Source organism: Suricata suricatta, chromosome 8 (assembly GCF_006229205.1).
Source record: "Suricata suricatta isolate VVHF042 chromosome 8, meerkat_22Aug2017_6uvM2_HiC, whole genome shotgun sequence".
In the NCBI taxonomy this organism is placed as follows: domain Eukaryota; kingdom Metazoa; phylum Chordata; class Mammalia; order Carnivora; family Herpestidae; genus Suricata; species Suricata suricatta.
Window position 1 is genome coordinate 57,565,726 of NC_043707.1, and position 7,687 is coordinate 57,573,412.

The window sequence follows — 7,687 nt, forward strand, 5'->3', positions numbered from 1 at the left end:
TCAGTCAGTTAAGCATCTGACTTTGGCTCAGGTCATGATCTCATACTTTGTGGGTTTGAGCCCTGCATTGGGCTTTCTGCTTTTTGCTTCAGATCCTCTGTCCACCTCTTTCTCTCCCCTCCCTACTTGTGCTCCCTCTCTTACAAAAAATAAACATTAAAAAAAGATAAATCTCTGAGAATATTAATGGAAATTAGTTGTCATAATAAAGCAGGATAAAAAGTCAAATATGTAAGTTGTCTGAATAACCTGTTTACATTGTATATATTAAAATATGCAGACATTATGTAGACAAGGGGATAGAACCAAACATGGCAGTATTATTACTGTTATTATTATTAATTATAGAAAGGGTAGTAGCAATGATTGCAGTAATTCTATTTGTATAATGAAATTTTGTATATTAGTTAACCACATACCATTTATCTTAATTCTTCAAATATGCTTGGGATTAATTAAGCAATTTAATATAAAGTAAAACAGAAACTTAGGAAAGCTTAATAACTTGCTCCAATTTTTACAACTTGTTTCAGGACTAACGGACTGGCTTCAATAGCTGACATAAACAAATGATTACAGCATAAATAACAGACTACAGAATACCCTGTAATAAGTAACATTTTTATCATGGTAAAATATAGACCAACTCCTGATGAGTCACCACACTGTATTCCATATAAAGAAAATATTATGACTAATCTTTAGCACTGAACAAAATAACTCATTAAATTGCAATGTTACTTCTTTTCAGGGAAAATAAAATGCTAGTGTTTTCAAACTCCAAGAAACAGAGTTAGAGCAAAGAGAGAAAGAAAATAGGTGGAATCAATCATATTCATTAACTCAACAATAATTTTTGTGAGGGTCTATATGTGTCTAGAATAGTAAGTAGTACATACTAGAAATACAGGGATGAGACCCAGGATCTTCTCCCAAGATACAGTGTATGAATCTAGTTTGCCTATTTCAGGAGATAAATACTTTAAAAATAAATGATGCAATGTAGTGTGAAAATTTAAATAACAAAAATAAAAATATATTAAAAGGGCTCATGCTTAGTCCAGCAATATTTGTAGTAGGCTAAAAAGTGCTCCCCCCAAGATATCAGGTTCTAATCTCCAGAATTTAAAGTGCTATCTTATGTAGAAAAATGGGCTTTTGCAGATGTGATTAAGTTAATGAAATTGTGATAGGAATATTATCCTGAATTATAGCCCCTAAATGTAATCACAAATGTTTTTTATAAGACAGCAGCAGAAAGAGATTATACCTAAAAGAGGAGAAGGCAATGTGACCACAAGGCAAAGAGCAGAGTAATAAAAGCATAAGAGGAGAATGCCAGAAGTCACCAGAAGCTGAAAGAGACAAGGAACAAATTCTACTCTAGAGTCTCCTGAGGGAGCATAGCCCTGTCTACACCTTGATTTTGGCCCAGGGAAATTTATTTTGTATTTCTGGCCTTCAGAACTGAGAGAGATTAAACTTTTGTAGTTTTAAACTGACAAGTTTGTGGTAATTTGTTATGGTAGTCACAGGAAACTGATAACAATATATACTAAGAACAACAAGGACAGTCAGTATCAAAAGTCCACCTAAACAGCTTCAAAAGGAAATAGTTGTTTCTGGATTTAATTTCTGTAAGTAGAGTTGTCAACTAAGGTTTGATCATGGAATTCTCTGATTCCTTGAGGATACTCATATCAGTACCATCCAAACAGAGCAGATATCCACATATTTTTTACTCTGCTGTTTCCATCATATTTTATATCAGGCATAAGACTGAAGAAATACTTTCATGGAAGGGAGGATGTGAAGAAGGACTTCAAGTAAATTGAAAAGAAAAAGACATTCCAAGTAAGTAAAAGGACATAAACAAAAAGACTGTTTAATTTATCTCCTAGGTTGATTCTGGTGAAGAGATAAAATATTATTTAAATGGTTTGGCGGGTCCACTTGAAAAAAGGTACACAACTAAATGGTGGGAATAGATGAAGCCAAGGTAGGTGACAATGAGGAATTTGGGTGACATTTTGTTATAATAAAAGTGAAAGTTGGGGTGCCTGGGTGGCTCGTTGATTAAACACCCAACTTTATCTCAGGTCATGATCTCACAGCTCGTAGGTTGGAGCCCTGTGTCTGGCTCTGTGCTGACAGCTCAGAGCCTAGAGCCTACTTTGGATTCTGTGTCTCCCTCTCTCTCTGACTGCTTCTCTCTCTCTCTCAAAAATAATAAAGATTAAAAAAAAAAACAGTGAAAGTATGCCAGGATTTTAAGGTGATGATTCAAGCATAGTTCAGATGATCAACCTTGGGTTCCAAGTTTACAGGCATGCAGTCAACAGCTGATGTCCCCCAGCAATATATTTTACTATCTCTAAGCTTCTAAGGCCCTTATCTTTGAATGGATGTCCCTTGTAACATTATCCACCTAATGGTTGATCTCAACTGACCACAGATGGTCTCTTTTCCTGATTCTCCATGATTCCTAGGAGCACCTCCAAATAGCCTATCTGTTATCTAACCTTTGTCTCAGAAACTGAATCAGGAAAGGCCAGAGTAAGATTTTTTTACAAGTTTTATTTTTTCATTATATTGTCCAAAAATTACTTTTCTAGTAGCCATTCTATATAATGTGTAAACTGTAGAGTTTCCAGATAAAATATAGTTGATACTTTCAAGCTTGAATTTGCAAAAAAAACAATAATACTAACAGATTATGGATTGCTTGTCTGAAATCAAAATCTAACTGAAAGCTCTGAATTTTTATTTGCTAAATTTGACAAATGTAGGAAAGGCATTAAGTACTTGCCAAATTTAAATGATCTTCAATGTCAGGAAAAGAAGAACTCTAACGTGAAGCCAACTTTTCATGTAGGACACTCCCTAAAAATGGAGATATTTTTAAATTACATTTACTTTTTTTTTATTGAGGAATAATTTACATTGTATTACTTTCAGGTGCAAATGATTTGATATTAGTATATATTGTGAAAGGGACACCACAACAGGTCTAGTTGACACCTGCCACCATACATATGAACTATAAATTTTAATGTGTCTTCATACTGTGCAGGTTAGTCTAGTTTAACACTTTGTACAGCCTAAAATAAATACTTTTTCTCACAGTATCTTCTACAGACCCAAACTGTGTTCTCAGTATCAATCAATATTTCAATAGTTCACTTTTGATGAGTTAAATGCATATGTGATGGTCCTGGACTATTGAAATGTTTTGTGGGGCTTAATTTCCTGTCTCAGAGAAATTCATAAGCATAGAAGCAGAATCACTATGGTTTTTTAAATGTAAAATATCTTTTCAACACCACATATGGTTCTCCTCTGCTTTTGTCCTTCTCACAAGCAAGTTTAAAATTACACAGCATTTAATAGAAGCAGATATTTTCTCTCTGAAAATTAGTTTTATTTATTTGCTCTACCTAAGACATGTTGCTGTGTATTATATTTGCTGTTATCTTCACCTGGATCCATTCCAGAGTGAAAATGATGTTTCCCATGGTTTTGGAAGTAGCACTGGAGCTTGAAGTTAACTTTAAGAGCCATTAAACCCATTAAAATAAAACAATTTAAGTATTTACCTCTGCCATTGTCCACCTTCCCTACCCATCAGCTCCATTTTTGCCTTCATGTAACATGGTGAAAGTACTTTGTAATCTACCTATGGAATTACTCTCAGACACTCTTGTGTTGATGGGTATCTTCCTTTATCTAAATTTCCTTACCACTTAAGAATCATAATATAGGGGTGGCTCAGTCACTTAAGCATCTGACTCGATTTCGGCTCATGTCATGATTTCACAGTTGTGAGATGGAGCCCCATATTGGGCTTTGCACTGGGTGTGAAGCCTTCTTGATATTCTCTCTCTCCCTTCTCCCTCTGCCCCTTCTCCACTCATGCTCTCTCTCTAAAGAGAGAGAATCATTAGGTAATCATGCATTACATACAGATTTGTTTGTATGTGTGTGGCTTTGTGTATTAATACTTCCAAAATATATTATATGCTTTTTAAGAGAAAAGTGCACAGTTTTGCTTTATTCCACCTTTACCCGACCAAAGAATATTTCTTCCTCTGGGTAAAAAGTTTTAGTCATACAGCAAAAAAACCATGTCACACTGTTGTAATTTTAGATTACTTGCCTGATTCTCTAGCACTGTCAAACCTCCTGCTTGATTCAGGAAGGCAAGAACTGTTTATTCATTTAGTGAATGAATAAACACACATTTGTGACATCATGAATATACCTCAGATTATTATTAATGAACTTTAAAAGTATTTTCTATTCTTTAGTGTTTACAGTTATTTTTACATGATGGTATTCATTTTATCATTATAACAGTTGCTTACTAAATTTCAGCCAGCAACACATGTAAAATAAGGACATTGTTGTTTGATTTTTCTTCTAATCAAGCAGTTTTCCCATCATTTAAAAAAATACTTATTTATTTTTGAGAGAGAGAGAGAGAGAGAGAGCGAGAGCGAGAGCGAGCAGGGGAGAGTCAGAGAGAGAAGGAGACACAGAATCAGAAGCAGGCTCCAGGCTCTGAGCTAGCTGTCAGCACAGAGCCTGATGCAAGGCTTGAACCCAAGAACTGCTTGATCATGACCTGAGCTGAAGTCAGCTGCTTAAACCGACTGAGCCACCTAGGTGCTCCAGTTTTCCCTTTTTTTGTATCACATCATAGGATATTTGTCCTGTCTTGCTAGGTCTAAGATTCTATTTCTTTATATCTCCACAAAAATAAACACCTTCAAATTCATAGTTTCACTTCCCACATTTCTTCATTTTTGAGACTGCCTTAGGGGTGCCTGGGTGGCTCAGTTGTTGGGCCTCCGACTTCGGCTCAGGTCAGATCTCACATTTGTGGGTTCAAGCCCCGCGTCAGGCTCTTGACAGCTCAGAGCCTGGAGCCTGCTTCTGGTTGTGTCTCCTTCTCTCTCTGCCCCTCCCCCTCTCATGCTCTGTCTCTCTCTGTATCAAAAATAAATTAAAAAAAACATTAAAAAAAAAAAGACTGCCTTAGTTCAAACGTTTGGTCTCATAAGATCTCAACATAAACCAAAATATAGCCTCATGAATATCCAGATTCCACTTTAGAGAATGATGCCTTTTTTCCTACATAGTATGCAATTCTCCAAATGGGAAGTGATTTGCATGAAAAGAAGATGCTAGCAAATGCCCTACCCTATACATTAGAATAAACTGATAGCTGTAATGTTCCAAGTGTACCTGCATGTAGAAAACTGTTTGACACATACTCTTAACAGAGTGGTCCATAATAACCATGTCAAAGAGGTTAGTACTGATTTGTTATAGATGAGTAATTCAATTCACTTAGCAAGGAGAGGACAGTGCTTTGACCTGAAGCCAGTTTACCACTCTTGATCATAAATTTTGTGCTTTAGTATATATGATGCTCTCTGGTAGACCCAAATTTTACGTGCAAGGCCAATATTATTTTTAGACAGTTAGCAAATAATCAATAAAAGTTGAAGGTCATCTGAAAATATCTTGCTTGGTGATAATCCCATTATTATTGTTAGAATTAATAGGAAGGTAGCTAACATTTATTGAAGGTACTGGGATAAGGATTCATACATCAAAACCTTATAAAAATGCATGAGGTGTAAACTTCATTTACAGAAAATTTAAGTTTAGAATGGTTAAATGCCAATAAATTTCATAACTGAGGAAAATAAGACTTGGTAAAATTCAGTAAGTTATCCAGATAGGGCCAGACTCAACATTCAAATCCAGGGCCTTCTGATAACAAAAGCTGGTCTCAAACACTACCTTAGTTTGGCTTTCTGTTTGTTTGTTTCATTCATTCTTTCTAAAATAATTACAAATACATAGAGATCTAATAATATATAGAATATTGTTAAATGTCTACTTGAAATGCTTGATGGAAAAATACCTCACCTTAAACTTGATTATACATGAAATTTACTAACCTCAGCTCTTTTAATTAGTTAAGTCACAATTTCTTTATGCTTCCTCTTTTTGATGATTTTTTCTTTCATTTTTAAACTGTTTATTCAGTGGTGACTTCTACCCGGGCATTATTATACTATCTAATCCTTTGAATATCTGAGAATTTCTGTTAGCTTTAAAGGTGTAAACTTACCCAGTCTTGAACTCTTGGATAACAATCTTTCTTCCTTCAGAGCTCTAAAGGTCTACTGTTCTACTCTTCTAAGACAATACAATTTTTGTTCTTTGGTTTATAAATTAAATTTGTGGTTTTTGTATTATTAGAGACTTCTGGTTTTGTTGTAGTTTGAAAATTCCATAGGATTTTAAAAGCAAATTCCTCTTGATAATGTTTAAATGACTCTCTTACGTCTTTTAAATTTTCAGTCTGAGTTCTTTCTTTTTAAATTAGCACCTAGATCCTGAACTTTTATTTCTGTGTTGTTAGTTTCATGGTCTCTGGAGTCCTAGCCTTAATCTTTTAGAACTCTGTGCCTTTATTTATTTCTCCAGTTTCACGGTGAAGAGAAGATCAAAATGAGAAAATCGACAACCTAGCACTAAATCACCAAATGTAAGATGCAGGGTCTTATTTTTGCCTGGGAGAGACTGAGAGAGCAAGAGTGATAGGTAGAATAGCTAAAACAGGAAAGGTTTTACAATTTTTAAGTCTCTGTATTTAGAATCAGGGTATGCTTCCTCATTGCTCTTCATTGTCAGTTCTAGAATATTCTCTTCCTCTCTTTTCTGGTAATTCCCAGTTTTCCTCACTTATATTCAGCCCATGCCACCAACTATTAACAATCATCACCTATCTCCTAGAGTCATTCACTTTAATTTCTCAAAGAAACCCAAGACTTATACCCTTCTCCCTAACTGTTCTTCAATTAATTCTTACTAATTTCAATATGCATATAATCTTTCTAACAACCTGACTTCTCACTTGAACACTTCTATACCAATGATTTTGACTTCTATTCTGTCCTAAATTTCTTTTTATGTTTTTAATTTATTTTTGAGAGACAGAGAGAGACAGTGCGAGCAGGGGAGGGTAAGAGAGAGAGGGAGATACAGAATCCGAAGCAGGCTCCAGGCTCTGAGCTAGCTGTCAGCACAGAGCCTGACACAGGGCTCAAACCCACAAACCATGAGATCATGACCTGAGCTGAAGCTGGACGCTCAACCGACTGAGCCACCCAGACACCTTCTATGCTGTCTTAGCAAGTCATTAATATGAACATACATCAGGACATGTCCATGCAGTATTCACTACTTTAGTGGTAAGTATCTTTCTTCCTACCTTTACCATTTAGCTTCCAACTCATTCTACCAGTCTTTTGACTCCAACGGTCCTCTGACCCCATTGGAATCTACACACCATTAGCGCTATAAATTCTTGCCTGTTCTTCTCTCCAAATGCTGCAACTTCTCACCTCATCTACACTAAAATTCACTGTATCATTACCCTAGTTATTTTGAATATAACTACATGTGCCCTACTATGTTCTTGCTCTACCATACTTGCTTGACAAAGTCCCAACTCTAGTTAAAACTAGTGCAACTTAACTTACCTGAAGGAAAGCATACCTACATACTAATCTTATTTAAAATTCCTTACTATTTTTCCTCCGTGTGCCTTTGGCTTCCCAGTCACCATATTATATAGTTCCCTGGCCCATTCAGTCTTCCACTTCCT